This window comes from Nanorana parkeri, unplaced genomic scaffold (assembly GCF_000935625.1).
Source record: "Nanorana parkeri isolate BGI_ZX_2015 unplaced genomic scaffold, ASM93562v1 scaffold1234, whole genome shotgun sequence".
Taxonomy (NCBI): domain Eukaryota; kingdom Metazoa; phylum Chordata; class Amphibia; order Anura; family Dicroglossidae; genus Nanorana; species Nanorana parkeri.
The window spans coordinates 129299-146198 of NW_017307502.1; positions in this window are offsets into that span (position 1 = coordinate 129299).

The following is a 16900-nucleotide window of genomic DNA, read 5'->3' on the forward strand; positions in this document are numbered from 1 at the left end:
CACTGTCTTTATTATAACTGCATTCACTTTACACAGTTTGGGGTTCATAGACTGCAATATTGTTACAAGTGGAATTTATGGTGAATTCTGGAAGCCCCCTTTATCATAAGGGGGTGACCAGATATCCACCTTCTTCCAGGGGAATGACTAAAGGGGTATACAGTATTAGTACCCCTCACTCATTCCCACAAACAGTTAAAAACACACACCTAACATTCCTTTAATTAAACAAAACACGAACACATACTTACAGTCCTTTAAAATAACGTTTATTAATATCCCCAGAAGTAAATCAAGCAACAATCATGGTGTCCAGCAAGGTAATCCATGTCAATCACAATGACCCGTCACTCGGCATTCTCTACATGGTGCTTTCCCACCACTAAATTACATTGCCAGCTGTGGTCATTTTAACTCCAAAATGGCAATCCCAGGTGACAATGTTTACCAAAATGACCAAATTACCCAGGATTCCTGGCATTATTATCATACGCAGAGGTGTGAAAGAGGTCCTGCATACCCTTGGGTGAAGGGTATTTTGCAAGAGGGGGAAACTTTGCTGCCCCCTCTTGCAAGGCACCCTCCTCAGTGATTAAAGGCATGTGGTCTGGTATGGTACCTTTTCTGGCCACCCCGGCTGCATGCCTGAAGAGAGTTCAGGTTTGAATATTAAGGGGAACCATTACTTTTTTTTCCTTTCTTTTATAAATGTGTACTGTTAATGTTTAGACATTGTCTGACTGGAAATCCAGGGGACCGCTGGGTGCATTATTGACCATAAAAGATAATGTTATGATCAATGCTATTCAGCCACCTAAACCCCATCATGCAGCAAAATGATAACCGTTTATTTTTGTATACCGGTTTAAGGTCAGGTTTACACTTCTTCCTTTGTTTTTGGCGTGTTTTGGGGGGTATTTATACATTTTTTAATGCATTTCTGAGTGCAAGCATTTATTTTTAGGCCACTTGCTAGCAGGTAACTATGAGGAGAAGATGTCTGGTCTGAAATCAGACAAACAATGCATGTTGCACCTGTTTCATGCATTCTTCATGAGCTCCCATTAAGGCTAAAAATTTGCTTTCTTGTCTGACAAGCGATAGCACATCGTTCAGAGGTGAACTGGCCCTATTGAATACAATGGAAATCTTCAGCCGAGTGTTGTTGTGCGTCTGGAAACACGCTTTAGATCATATAAAAGAAGCCATAAGTGAAGACAAAATACGACTTATGTACCACAGCCAGTGCAACCTTCATATATGGAAAGGCTTCTGAGCTGTGAAAATGTGGAATAGACTGTCCCAGGAACTAGTTTTTCCAAAGATCTAGCTCAGTTAAAGAAGAACCCCAGACATGTGAAATCTTAACCGTTGCAGTGGGGCTACCCCTGGACTGAACGGTTAAGTGCTTGTTTTCTCTAGGGAGCTAAAAATACAAAGATATACTCACCCGAACCTCGAGCCTTCCTGGCTGCTAGCCCCTGCAGCCTCGGTCCCCCTCTGCTTCTGCAGTGTAATGTCCCCCGGCGTCCTTATGTCCAATACACTGTCTTCCTTTTAGCTATCCTATAAAGTATCTCTCTCTCTCTCTCTCTCTCTCTCTCTCTCTCTCTCTCTCTGTGTGTGTGTGTGTGTGTGTGTGTATATATATACTATATGGCCAAAAGTATTGGAACACCCCTCCAAATCATTGGATTAAGGTGTTCAATAGCTGCATCCAAGCCTTACATCACCAAGTGCAATGCAGAGCGTCGGATTCAGTGGTGTAAAGCACGCCGCCACTGGACTCGAGAAGTGGAGACGTGTTCTCTGGAGTGACGAATCACGCTTCTCTGTCTGGCAATCCGATGGACGTCTGCCAATCTGCCCTGAAACAGCTGATCGGTCCTGAAATGTCACACCACTGCCTCAATGCGATAGAACACCTTTCTGATGAAATAGAGCGGAGACTGTGAACTCGGCCTTCTCATCCAACATCAGTACCTGACCTCACAAATGTGCTTCTGGAAGAATGGTCAAACATTCCCATAGACACACTCCTAAACCTTGTGGATGCCTTCCCAGAAGAGTTGAAGCTGTTATAGCGGCAAAGGGTGGGCCAACTCAATATTGAACCCTACGGACTAAGACTGGGATGCCCTTAAAGTTCATGTGCGTGTAAAGGCCGGCGTCCCAATACTTTTAGTAATATAGTGTATACATTATACTGTATATTCACTTTTATCCTATCTATCTTCTGTATTTAGATACCTAGAGAAATGTACACATTCTTATTGCAAACCATTAACAAGGTTACGTCTCCAAAAAATATCTTTCTAACTAGGTCACTTTTATGTGTTAACTTTGATGTAAAGTAAAACTTTTCTGACATCTGCTCCCGTGTAAATTAAACAAGCCGTTGTGTGGTCATTCTGCTCGTATTGCAAGAGTCAATCAATATATGTTGCTCTCTCACGCTAGCCTCCTGGCTTATCCTGTGAAATGAGTTTCATATTGCTTAGGGGTGTCCTCCACACAGATTAGACATCAGAAGGAATATTTTAATCTGCCTTTGGAACACATTTACACGGGTTGTTGCCTGGGCTTCACCTTATCAATGAATTATATTCCTTCACGGTGGATGACCAACCGCAGTCTGAGCTGCCTTGAACCGCAGTGTACTACAACATCAGAACAGGGATCGCTACAAATGGATATTTTCAAACTTATTAACTCTGGATGCACTTGCGTTACCTCCTTCCAGACTGAGCTTTGATATATATCCCAGTCTCAGAAGCATTTACATTCATATATTTTCATGATTTCTTTTAGAAAGAAGCTGCACATTCTTAATAAGATGCACATTTAAAGGCATACCTTCCTAAGTGGCACACAAACATGCTAATGGTTTATGGTACCCAGTCTATGGTGGACTCTTTATTGACTGAAAGGAAAACAGTTTTCTTTTCACCTGCTATAGCACAGATATAAGCCATGTTGTAAATTAAAGAGACACTTCTCACCATTAAAACAATGGCAGATAAAGAAATGAAAAATCAAGTTTATTAAATGGTTTTTCATCCCATAAAATTTGCTCTGTTTGATTTCAGTGTGCCTTTGAACTAGCTAGCAAATTTGACTTCTTCAGGAAGAGTCAACTGCCTAGCACAGTCCTCCCTCCCTCCTTGCACATCACTGCCTTAATCTGGTAAATGTAATGAATCTATGCTAGTCCAGTTCCTCTCCCCCATGCCCCTTATATCCCTACAACTTTTCTCTAGCTCCTGGGGGAGAAGCAAAGGAGAATAGTATAGCAGGGGTAGTGAATTAAAATATAAGGAGGTCCGGTAAGTAAAATTTTAATTGAGCTGAGGTCCGAATCAGAACAGTCACTCAGTCCATGTCCGTACTGCAGTCCGCCATTTAGGCTGCATTCACACCAGCAGCTGCACTACAACACACAGCTGCTGATGTGTGCTCCCAGCCGCAGTGCTGATGCCTCGATCACAGTGTTTATTTTTTCATTAGAACTGCCCCCCTCCCTGTTTACATTATTATTATACAGGATTTATATAGCGCCAATAGTTTGCACAGCGCTTACAATATAAGGAAGACATTACAATCACAATACAATTCAAGACAAGATGGTAAGGAGGGCCCTGCCCGTGAGGGCTAACATTCTAAAAGATACATGTACATGCCTTTTGTGCATTCAAATCAGACGGCAGGGCTGGTTTTACATTTTTTTTTTCTAATTATTTTTTACTTTTTTGCTTGCCACCTTTTTTTAAAAATTTTTATATTTTTTTCTACTTTTGATCACCTTTTTTTATTTACCACTTTTTCTTTTTTTCTTTTTCTTTATTTTATTATGTTTTACTTCTAATAGACTCATGTACCTCCAACACAGACAATAAAGCAGAGGAATGTGCTTCATCTTCTGTTTGCCTGGCACTTCAGGCGGATTCTGACAGCTGAAGCATGAAGCGCTGAGAGCAGGGCTTCATGCTTCAGTGATCACAGAGCAGATCAGGGAACGGAGGTGTCCAGACCACAGTCTGCCATTTAGTGACCACTTCTAGAGAGTGTCTAGAGAACTCTGAGTCTGCTGAGGATGCTGACATCACAACCAAGATGGTGGCTCAGGCCTTTTGAATGTCTGCACAAAGTAGACATTTACATTAAATAAAAACAGTTATAAAATATGTTAAATGCACATTTAAGCTTATGGCAACATTTTTGTTCAAACGGACGGCCAGGCGACAAGGTCTCCTTGAAGTGAACCTGTCAGCCCACTTTACTTTCTAAGGCGACCCAGGTCTATGCAGCAGGTGCCTTCAGATGCCTATATGCATCCTTGGTTTTCAGGATATTGCCCTGCATCAAACACAGCTTCCACAGTCAATCCTCATTCTGTCTTTGCACCCTGTTTTGGACCAGCAAATGAGATGGGTGGCCTCAATGGCTAAAATTAAGTTGTGCTGGTTGGGAGGAGGTGGGCCAGGGCTTCACCATGGTAGCTCTAGTTGACATGTGTATATATTAGATAATCTGGGTTGTGTAGAAATGCTAGAACTCTATACATAACCTGGGAGTGCTAAGAGGCACCTGGAGGTGGCTATTCTGTTTACCCAACTACACCACCGAAGATGAACACACATGTAACCCTGTTAAATATTACCATTCCATTAAATTCTTCAACCTGCCATTAATTATGCAGTTGACAAAAAATACAATTTCTCATCCTTGCAAATATGGTGACATTTTAATCTGTAGTCAGGATTTGCCAGAGTCCTCAATCACCTGTTTCTGGGACTGGTTCATCTGTTCTCCCCGATGTCTGATGCCCAGTGCAAAAGAAGAATGTGTAGAGGTTTCTAATGTGCATAATTTGTGGCCGTGTGGTGCATTGTCACAGCACAGAGTACTCAAGGGAGCAAAGGAATGATAAAGACAAGAATAGATATTTTATCCAAGAATTGTACATCGGTTCATACCTGTTAATAAGTCAAGCCCTGAGGGTTTATTCAGTGAGCATAGATCCATAATGGGCATATCTATATGTGGATACATTCCGTTCTTTTAAAGAGGCCTTTTTTTGGAAAACTGCAGCCTTCATGTGACATCAGATACTTGGCATCTCTTGTTAATCAAAAGGCAAGTGACAGGTTTGTGCGGCATCAATGTAGAAGACATTAATAGCGTTGTAATTTCTGACAGCAATGTCTGATTATCGAGATGCCATAAAAGATGTATAACATATAAAATCCGGCCCTTGGACAATTAAGGTTTAACCTAATATATGTACTTTCTGCAGTAAAGCAGATCTTGTGCGATGTCTCACAGATGAAAAGTAAAGCAAGGTCAGTCCAGGATAGTGACCGTTCTGAAGAAGAGGAAGCTTAGTTTTTCCCCTGCCTCCTATTTTATTACCCATGACAATCAATAGATATATTTGTGGCTGCTACCAAGGGAGGCCTGTACGGCCTAACTCACATCAGGTGGGAAACCAAAGGGATAAATCTGTCCCAGTGTCACTGGATTTCACAGGTTTTTGAAATGAAAGCTGTAAAAGGCAGATCAATGGAGAAAACATTTGAGAGGCCCTCGGTGTTCTTCTACTGCCGTGTATCCACAACATGGAGCAGACGGGGTTTTGTGAACTGTTAGTGCCCAATACATCACCGTGTTTTTTTTATTTAACTACATTTAGTGTGCAGAGATAAAAGTCTTCACATAATTTGTGTGACTTTTGATCAATCACAATGCTACCGCTCAAATTAAATATTACTGAGCTGTTGCAGTATATCATTGGCCTGCACTAGCTAAAAATATTGAATAATCAGTAACAAGTGGCACTCAAGCATTCTGTTTTATCGGAGGTAACATCGTGCATTCACAACCCTGAGTCTTCCATTACTCCAAGCCGTACTTAAAGGAATTCTTAACTTAAAGGGGTTGCATAGACGGTTATGAAAACTCCATCAGTGGATTGATATGGGTTAATATTAATGCATGAGGGTGAGTGTTTTACTATACTTCAGCTGAGCTTGTTTAAAATGCTCTCTACACTCATTAATGATTAAGCTTAGATGCTGCTATGATATAATGATGGGAGGCTATAGAAAAGCACTGTGAGTCACATGGAGGGCACCCAATATAGGAATAAAACTGCCAAAAAAAGTGTTACCTGGAAAGAAGATAGTAAATACTCTCATCTCTCTTTCTCTAAACACACCCATGTAATGAAAAAAACAGATTGAAGACCCTTCAGAATCCAGAAATTCTGAGAGCATTCATTTCCTGGTCCCCTACTGCACCAAGTGGTTCGATCCACCGGCACCTACCTCATTAGTGTGTCCTGTAGTGATGTAGGAGTCCGCCGGAGGAACCATTGAGGGCAGCAGGGGAACTAGGGATTTGGTTCGGGATTCTGGGGGGTAGCTAATTATAATGTTGAGGGCAGCGGGAGTAGGGCAGCATTTACTATCTACTTTCCAGAGGACACTTTTATTTTAGTGATGAGGACACTTTAAAATGTATGTGAACCCTAACAATTAACTTATCTTATCTAGTCCCTTTTAATCTGTTAAATATATTATTGAAATCATTTTGTCATATCTGTTTGATAAGATAAGAACATACAGTACCTGTTGATCTAGTCAGAAATCTTGGGAGCTATTAACTTCCTGTGCTCTCTGCCTATGCTAACTGTTATCAATTACATTGTTCTCAGCTATCTCTGAGGACTCCAAAATCCATTGCCTCTTCGTTATCAAGCATTGGAGTGGGTCGGGAATCCATAGTCCTATCATGTTTCTGTTGCCCTGATACAGAAGGATAAATAAATATTGTCACCCTAGAACTGGAAATATGTTACCTGCAGAACTGCCAGGTGAAATTAAAGGAAAGAAAAGCCTGGAAAGCAAAAATTAATTCAGCCGCCACATCTATGGTCAGGTAAGCTGCAAAATATAAAATGATTGTTTCTGGGTTTAGATTTGCTTTAAATCAGAACTACACTTAAGAATTGAAAAATTGCATGCAGGCCGATAGAGATTCTTTGTGTTGTGTCCCACCTACTACATATTATATTGCTGTTGCATTGGATTGCATGTATTTTTAAAGCAGAACCAGCTTGGCCCAATGTAAGTATGCATATGTCATACCAGATCGGCTCATGAGAATCCTGTAAAGCACTGTAGTTATTATTATTATTATTATTATTATAATACAGGATTTATATAGCGCCAACAGTATCCAGTAGTAGTCAGAGCCATGATCTTCCTTGTCCTGGTATTGTGCTATGCTAAGCAGCTTCCCCTAAGCTACTCTGAAAACACAGGAGTCACTCACTCGGCACATCGGTCATTAAAAAATAAAGTCCAGTATTAAGAAAACGCTCAGTAAAGCAAGTAACCCCCTGTGTTTTTAGAGCAGAGGGGAAACCACTGAGCACAGTGCAGTACAAGGACCCGGAAGATCAAGGGCAGCACTGTAGTGGCTCCGGCAACTACAGTGTTATACAGTATCCCTGTGGGCCCACCAAGTATAAAATCTGCATATATACATTGAGCCAAACTGGACCAATGTAAGTATGCATAATAATTTATACATGGAATTCAACTTTTAGGATTGTGTTTCTGCTGACATCTAGTGGTAGGTGCTGTGCTGACCTCTGTTACCCCCGTTCCATGTTATTACAGTCCTAGCTAGACTCTGCCTGCTTCTTCTATGCTCCCTCAGCCAGTGATAATCATCACAGGGATAAGTTGTACCCGCCCTCTGCTGATGGACCTGATGGAGAACTGCAGCAGAGAGCAGGTGCAATGCTAGTTTACTATTGGCTATTGCAAATTGAAATAGCCAATAGGAATCTAGCAATGCATTCCTATGGGCAAAAATTATTTAATTTTTTTTTCCAAGTCAGTGTCAGAATGTCAGGAGCCGTGTCAGAATAAAGAAAAAAAGAAAAAGCCGTGTTTCTCTCCTTGGCGGCCGGGAACGGGAGACTCCCAGAGCGCACGGGAGAGTTTTTTGTCTGGAAATCAGTGTCCCTAGTTAGCTGGTAACCAGGGACGCTGATCTCTCTGCAAGTGACCGGAGCCAGCCATAAGATCATGGCTGGCTCCACCCAGCTGTCAGAAGCAGGCTGTTGGCCGGCCAATGGCCGGCCGCTCGGCCAGCTTCGGCTTTCAGTGCGGCTCAGCCGAAGCATATGCCTGCGGCTCGACTGAGCTGCTCAGCTATGTTCGGGAGCTGTACGGGCTATTGTGAACAGCCCGTACAGCAGTCCTTCAGTTCTACTGAACCGAAGGAGTCCTGGGGTCGAAGCTAGCCGAAGGATCGGCCGAAGCTACGGCTAGATCCTTCGGCTGCTTCGTGAATAGACACCATTGTCTTCTTACACTTCCAAAGACTGGAAAATAATCATATATCCTGTGCAACATCTCTACAACTTCTGTGCATTATTAAGCTGCCTTTGGATGGTCCTAAGTCAGCAAGTATTTATGCTGTCTGCACCGTTGGGGGCATTCGGCTATTCACTCACTGCTGTTTAGCCCCTACGAGAATATGGGCGAATGGCAGCGAATTAACTACCAGGTATTTGGCTCAGCCGATGCAGATGTTGGATCAGCTGAGTCAAACGTGTTCTTCAGCATGTTCGGCTGAACCGAAGGGAGACGAAGCAAGCCGATGTACGGCTGAAATCATCATATTTGCCTGAAGTGAATAGCCGAACAGCACCTTAGTGAATAACCCCCTATGTCTCGTCTGCAATAAAACAAACGTACCTTCCTGTTTGCAATCTTCACGCACAGCTCAGTGTACACTCGCAGAATGAACTCCTGAACTCCCATGCACATGCACAGGAGTTTCATCATTCCAGCCAGCTTTAAGATGGCCAGAGATCTAAATGTCAGCACTGGTGAGAGAGCAAGAGGAGGTGACCATAGTTCCTCTTTAAGGCTGGTTTGCAGCTGTGTGTCTCCTTAAGCTCCATATCCAGAGATTAAAACATTTTGTTTTGTAAAATGAATGCATTAAAATATATAAGAAAAATGTATATATAATATCAATTTATATAAATATATAAGAAAAATTCAAATATAACTTTGCCACCTTTTGTTCAGGTGTTTGTGTATTTCCATAAATCCAGGCTTATGAATAAAGGGTCAGGCCATTAGCCAGTAAACAGGGTAGCGTTTATTAGTTTTGTTGATCTTCATTCCATATCTATAAGGCATTGTGTAAGTGTAAATAATTACACCAGTGAATTTCTGTGCAAACTGACACATAAACCTCAAACAAATTACATTCACGCCATTGTCAAGCCTGCTTCCCAGTTGTGTCAACAGAAAAAGCAGATGGTATCATTTGCATGGTAATAGTCATAAATATGCACATTTTTATCTCTTACCAAACATGGCTTTGATGAATCAGGCAATGTGAGAGGTGTTAGTACATGAATCTTGCGTGGCTAATGTGAAAAAACATACTCCAGCAAATCTGCATGCAGTTTAGCTTCACGAGGTATTTGTATGCAAAATCCTTAGCGGACATTTGAACATTTGATAAATGTTCTTTTGATGAATAGTTTTCCTCATTTTCTCCAATTATGTAAAATGGAAATATGAATACATTACAATCAATTCTGCATTAGGCAGTGAAGGCAGCACAGGAATCTCAGAGGTAAGTCCATGTGTCACAACAAGGCCACACATATTACATGCTCTCTGTGCTCATATTTATGTATTCAAGGTAGCGAGATTTCAATATGCTAGATGTATGGACCTGATTTCACGTCCGGGTGTGACCGACAGCCCAATATTTATTCATGTTTTTCAAGGAAATACAATGTCATTATTCCATTCTTGTGTGGCATGCAGCTACTTCAATTCCTTTAAGGGGGCTTCAATGTTATGTGGGAATCCTTTTCTGCCATTTAGCAGTTACCAATGGTAAAATATCAATTTCTTGGACCCTCACCTTTCAGATTGAGAAGAAATACTCAAAGCACACCAAAGATTCAAGTAAAGTCTGGTATACATGGGTAGATTTTGAAACAAACGTTCGTACAAAAATCCCATCAAAATAATCGTTAATACCATCATAGGCTTGCCGGTTGTTGTTCGAAATTTTGTTTGATTTTCATTTTTTTTTTACATTTCATTTTGGAAGGAATGGCATTTTTGAAACGAAAACCACATTCACTGTTAGAATTTGGTTCATGCAAAAAAAAAAAAAAATTCCAACATGCTCCTTCGAAAATTTTCAGGAGCATTGTCATTTTACTGTGTCGATTGTACCATGCTAATTGATAGATATCCAAACAAATGTTCTGAAAACAATGTATAAAATTCTAACCGTGTATTCCCCACTTAAGAATCAAGTAAGAATACACATGCCTTTTGTACTTAAAAACTTATCTGCTTTAAACCTCTTCCCACAGTCCAGATAATTGAATCCCCACGACAATGACTTTAACAGGGCTATTCACAAAAGGCTGAAGAGTTTGGAGAAGGCAGGAGAAGGGAACAATCTCTAGGATAACATAGCTGATTTGGAAAACTTCTCAGATTCAGCTCACTTTCCAGTTAAGCTATGTTGTCCTAGATTGTTTACTTATCCTGCCTCCCTCAAACTCTTCACCCTTTTGTGAATAGCCCTGTTAGTGAAGTCTATGTGATTTTGTTTAGTATGAGGCAGAAGTTTGGGCACACTGTGGGTCGACTGAATACCGGACCCCAGGTAAATATAAAAACACAATTTAATACTTTAATATCGTAAAGTACAACATCTGGATCGGCTGAGCTGAACCTCCGGCAGTTCACTCTCTGCCGTTCGCCCCTCGTAGGGGCCGAACGGCAGTGAGCGAATAGCCAAATTCCGCCGAGCGGCATTCGGCTCGGAAATTCTGCTTGCTACCTCAGAGGTAGCGAGCAGAATTTTAAAAAAATGTAAACAAAAGAAGAGAAAATATATTATTTTAATATATATAGATATTATTTAAAAAAAAAAGAAAAATGTTTAATTAAAAAAGTGTAAAAAAACAGCTTCAAAAACAGCCCCAAAACATACCAGACCCTTTAAGTCTGGTAGGAATGTTAGTAGGGAATCCCAAGTTACAAAAAAAAATGCATAGGGTTCCCCCCCCAGAGTCAAACCAGGCCCTTTAGGTCTGGTAGGAGTTTTAAGGAGGATCCCACTCCAAGAATTGGTGAAAAAAACAAGGGGTACCCCTTAAAATTCCCAACCAGACCCTTAATCCTAGCACACGCCTGGCAGGGCAGGAAAGGCAGGGGGATGAGCGAGCGCCCCCCTCCCTACCATACCATACCACATGCCCTCAGCACTGGGAAGGTGCTTTTCCAGGGTCGCCCTGGAAAAGCATCTTGTCCCCATGCCGATGGGGATAAGGGCATCTTCTCCACAAGCCCTTGGGTGTTGGTTGTGGGGGTCTGCGGGCAGGGGTGCTTTCTTGCATTTGGTACCCCTTTAATAAAGGGGCACCCAGATGCGCGCCCTTACCATTGTGAATGAGTAAGGAGTGCTTGTACCCCTACCCATTCACCAAAGGGTTAAATAAAATTATAAATAAACAGAGCAGACGTTTAAAAAAAACACAAAAATGTTTGACAATTCCTTTATTAATAAAAAAAATCCCAAAAATGTATCCAATTACGTAATCCAGGGGTCAATCACGACATCCAGCATTGTTCACGACAACTCAACTAAATAAAGAAAACCCTTGATGCCCGCAGACCCGGCCACACGCTGCAAAATGAAGAATCTGACAGATGCCGGCAAAATATAAACAATTGGGCGGAACTAGCAGTGACATCACCACTATCTCTGCCTAACTGTTTACAATTGTCCAACATCTGCCAGAGTCTTCCTGCAGGTCCTGGCCAAATCAAAACAACCGGGCGGAACATCACGGCTGGCTCCGCCCAGTTGATGTAATTTATTGACAGCCCAGTGTCCTCCAATGACCTGAGGACGCTTGTCTGTCACAGTTGTCATTTGCGGAGAAAACATTCTGCTGCGGCTCAGCCGAGCTGAAGCATATGTGCCTGCTTCGGCTGAGCCATTCACCTGCCGTCGGCTGCTGTACGGGCTATTGTGAATAGCCCGCACAGCAGCTCTTCGGTTCGACTGACCTGAAAGGCTCCAACGACCAATGTGAGCCGAAGCATCTACCGAAGCTACGGCTAGATCTTTCGGCTCCTTTGTGAATAACCCTCTTAGTGACAACAAGTGTAGAAACAGGCCAACTATATATTCAGTAGAGCCCTAGCTGCAGCCCAACCCCCCTTTGATGTCATGATGACATTAAAATCCTGCCAATGCACCTAGGCCTTTACTATATACAGTATATAGTTGGTCTACCTTTACACTTGTTGCCACTATGATACCCAGAATCTTAGAAAGGGACCATGCATGGGCCCTAAACCTTGGATCATTTATATGTGACGCATTTGTGAATAAATCTGACTTGGTTGTTTTACATTCCTGGAGTGCTGGTGACTTCTCTCTTCCTTCTGATTTCCGAATGGGGCCATCCGTTGCTGTCACTACAACCACAGCTTCATCATTCAGGTCATAATGGCTCTAAAAAGTGCAGTTTAGAACTACAATAGCTAGGCTGACAAGATTATTACCTAGTTTTGTCTGGGAGATTCAACTGATTGTCCTGCGATGATTGTTCGCAGGGTAGCATTTTTTTTGCTAGTTACTATTTTTCTTCCAAAAAACAATGGTATTTGCAAAATCTTCATAATTGCATAAAAGTGTACTCTAGGTGAGGACACATTTCTCTGCAATGCTCTTTTATGAAAACAAGATTATCAGCCAGTGAGCACATGTTCCACCAATTCATTCCTATGGCCATCCAATGTCTTGGTCTGCAATGACTTTACAATGATGTAAAACAGTACATCCTAGGATGCTTTCTATGAAATACACACAACTAAACTTCTATTGCTGATAGTTATAACAGACTAAAGACAAACTCATTGTTCTTCCTATGCCATTTATGTAGACATAAGAACAAACATCACATCATCTATAGCTCTGCTATCATTTACCAGTGTTCAGCCTTTCACTACTCTGAAAACTCATATACCTTTTATAGTTGACTAATGTTTTGAACAAGCTCGATGGGAGACGCAAACCGGCAGGGATGACGTTTCTAAATGAGGAAACGAAGACAAGAGGCTGAAAAGATTTCAGACCTATCATTGTATCACAGCGTGGTGAAACTGGGCACAGAAGTATAAGCTATGGCTTTCTATGCAGCGTGGTAAGGGCAGAAAACATCACAGACTCAGGACAGATTTATATTTAATACAAAAAAATTCTATAGAGTGGATGTATCCTGGAAGAATGAACCAAAGAGAATGCAATATAATACATTAGACTTGTGTTCCAGTGTAGAGCTTTCAATGATTTGAAACTACACACTGAAAAGAGATGGTAACTGCGCCTAAATAACAATGTTATTAGAAGATACAAGTGAGGTAAAACTGTGTAGAGAGTCTCCATTTTTCTTTTTTGTCAAAGTAGATGCTTCAATCCACTTCTACCAAAGAGTAGACCCCCTGCTTAAAGTGGAAATTCAGCCAATGCAGCTGAAATATATGCATATCTACTGTTTCACCCGCCAAAACCATTGATATAGTATAGTTTAGTCACTCTTGAAAGTCATAGGGGTGTCACTTGCCTGGCTGCGCAGTGTAGTGTAAAAATAACAGAAGTAGCTAAAAAGATGAATTGGCTGGTAAAACAGTATTGATGTGCTAGCCTTGATGTTTGCTTTAAAGGTGATCAAACATGGTTTTATCTAATATTGATTTTAATTCTGTTTTTAATATTTGACTAATACCTGTATGGTGAAACTGTTTATTAGAATCAACACACCGTATTATCCTTCATTTGCCACCCTCCAGAAGGAAGGACAGTGCCAGCGTACTTGAATGCATTTTTAACAGTTAATTTACATCCTGTTCTAAACGTTCTCTGTGTGCTGGCCAAGCCTGCACAGTAGCTTCTCATAGACATTTCTAGAGATATCGCCCATGTATCTCCAGCCTATGGATACAGCCATAGAAATATCTAAGGGGAGCTACTGCACAGTTCCTTTTTTGTCATCACATCAGACACAATGTAAGCAATTTGAATAGTGAGTTCTCTACCCTTTCAAATGGTTGTAGATAATTTTTGGTCTAGTTAGGGATGCACCGATACTTTTCGAGTACCAATGCTGATACTTGGCATTTTCATGAGAACTATCCAGGGTTGCAGCGTTTGGAGCTGGGACCTGGCTCTGGTGCTCCACCACTGTCCTGAAATCATTAGTCTGTATTGTTTTAGAAAAACTGTCACATGGCAATAAACAAAAATGTATCAGTACTTGTTCTTGTAAGTACTTGGGCAAGTACCAGTACTTGTACTGGCAAAACTGGTATCGGCGCATCCCTTTATTTATATTTATAAAAACAAATCATACATTAAAACAGAGATGTACAAATCCCAGGAGCTCCGTGTGCTCCTTACAAATGACAGCTGCCTCCTAACGTTTGAATTTTTCTCTAGTCTAGTCTTGGAGCTCGAAAAGTATCGGCACATGTACTTGTACTTGTACCGAGTACTGTACTTGGTATCAATGCATCCCTAGGTCTAGTACTTTGTGCAAAGCTATACTAAACATCATAAAGGCAGAACTTGAAAAACCTGATACCTTTCAATGAGCCTAAACATAGTTGTTAAAACATTCTAGTTTATAGCATCTCTGAAAGGACAAAGGTCATGGTCCTTAAACCCATGAGCCCGTATCTCATGATCTAGGAACCAATTGAGAGGCATTGTAAATACTTGAGTTTTTCTAACTTAGAAAAATCCCAAATCAATTCACATTTCTTAAATCATGATTTGATAATGCTACATTAATAACCAGTGCTTGCACAAATGCATAAGAGAATTACAATCAGTTTGGTACCAGACATGACTAGGCTATAATGTACAGAAGACTAACTAGGCACATTAAATGTCGTCCTAAGAAATCTATACATCCAGTGGCTATCAAATTTTGTCTACCAAACCTGGATACATGCTATGCAGTAATATATTGTTGTTTAGAATGCACAACCATATCATCTGGAAATATTAAAACAGTTATCATACCTGTATCTGAGGGAGGGTCTGCTGAACTACCATGAAACACTTCCACACCCCTTAGCACATTCCTCAAACCCTTTGATTGGTCGTGTCTTTTCTGTAACCGCCCTTCTCAGGCTCCTGAAAAGATGGTTGCATCTTCAGCTCAGGAGCTCTCAGTCTACCATCAAGACCATGTCAGAATGCTAAGGGTCATTCAGAAGAGCCCTGGAGCCCTGGAAAGTCTCTGTGTAGGGTGTGGCTGAGAGTCCAATCATCACATATTGGTGGCAGTGGTGGGATAGGAGCCTGCCACCGTCACACCCTTTACATTTTTGTGCATAGAGAATGTATAACTTTCAACAACATCCTGCAGAACAAACCTGTTTAAATTTAAAATGCTAACAAATTGTTGAAATTCACTTCCTGGCAGGAGTTTGTACATACACCAGTTTATTTGAAGTGAAATCCTCTTAGCAGGTGATAAATTCACTCCACATTCCATTTCAAGTCTGATCATCTCCCTAATATTGCAGAAGGCATGAAAACTGTCTATTGGACAAATAGGGAACTACGCAGTTGTGAATAGCCATGCATCACAATGATAAGTGGTGTTCATGATTTTTACATTGGGGAGAAGATTGCAAAACATAAGCAGAAAAGTTATTTTCTCTATGTGCAATAAACACAATCTCTTGTCTGTGTGCTTCATGCTTACACAAACTCTGCTTTCCATAACACAGCACCCATTGTTTCGTTATAGCTTTTAAGAGGGACATTTTGTGCCGGATAATAATGGCCTAGTAGCATATTGTGTGATGTCCAGCATTGTATGTAAAGTGGAAGCTTGTAGGGGGAAAATAAAAACATTATTAAACTATGTTCAGTATATTGTAAGGATTTTAGCAAACTTTTTTGCAGATGCATTACCTTTTATTTTTGAAGGAAACAGCTGTGTTTGTGGTCTGTCCTGTCCTTTTTTAACCATTTAAAGATGTTTGCACACCCTTCCAGGCCAGGCCATTTTTCAGTATTTAGCCCTGCGGTATTTTGACTGACATTTATTCCGTCATGCAACGCTGTACTGAAATGATTTTTATGCCATTCTTTTGGGGACACACAGAGCTATCTTTTGGTGGTATTTAATTACCACTGGGTTTTTTACATTTTTTTACTATATAACGCAAAAACTACCGAAATTTGAAAAAATAAACTGTCTTCCCTTTATTATGCTAGGAAACATTTACTATAACCCATTTTTTGGTAAAATATAAAAGACCGGTCACATTGGGTAAATAGACACCAAATCGCAAAAATTCTACCACACCCAAAATTGGCCATAGGCGATGCTTTAAAAGCTTTTAGCGCTCATTAGTTTAGTGTTAACAGTGATTGATGGCCCTAAAATTATTGCTCACACTCCTACGTTAGCAAAGATATGTAACAAATGCTGCGTATTTGGCGCAATCGTTGTTTTTGTGCATAGGCACACCTATCGCATGTTTGCACATCTATGTGGGGGTGGGGGACTTTTAAAAAAAATGCTCGGATTTTATTTGTTTGTGTTTGTATAATTTCTTTTTTTGTGACCAATTTTTTGAACTTTTTTTTTGACACTTAACTTTATTGTTATCACATAGGGGGCTAAGAAGTCCCCTATGTGATATCAAATTACAGTGACAGGTCCTCTTCATGGAGACTTCAGGGGTCTCTAAGACCCCTAACATCACCTAAGGACCAGTGATGTGCGGTACCTTTTGCT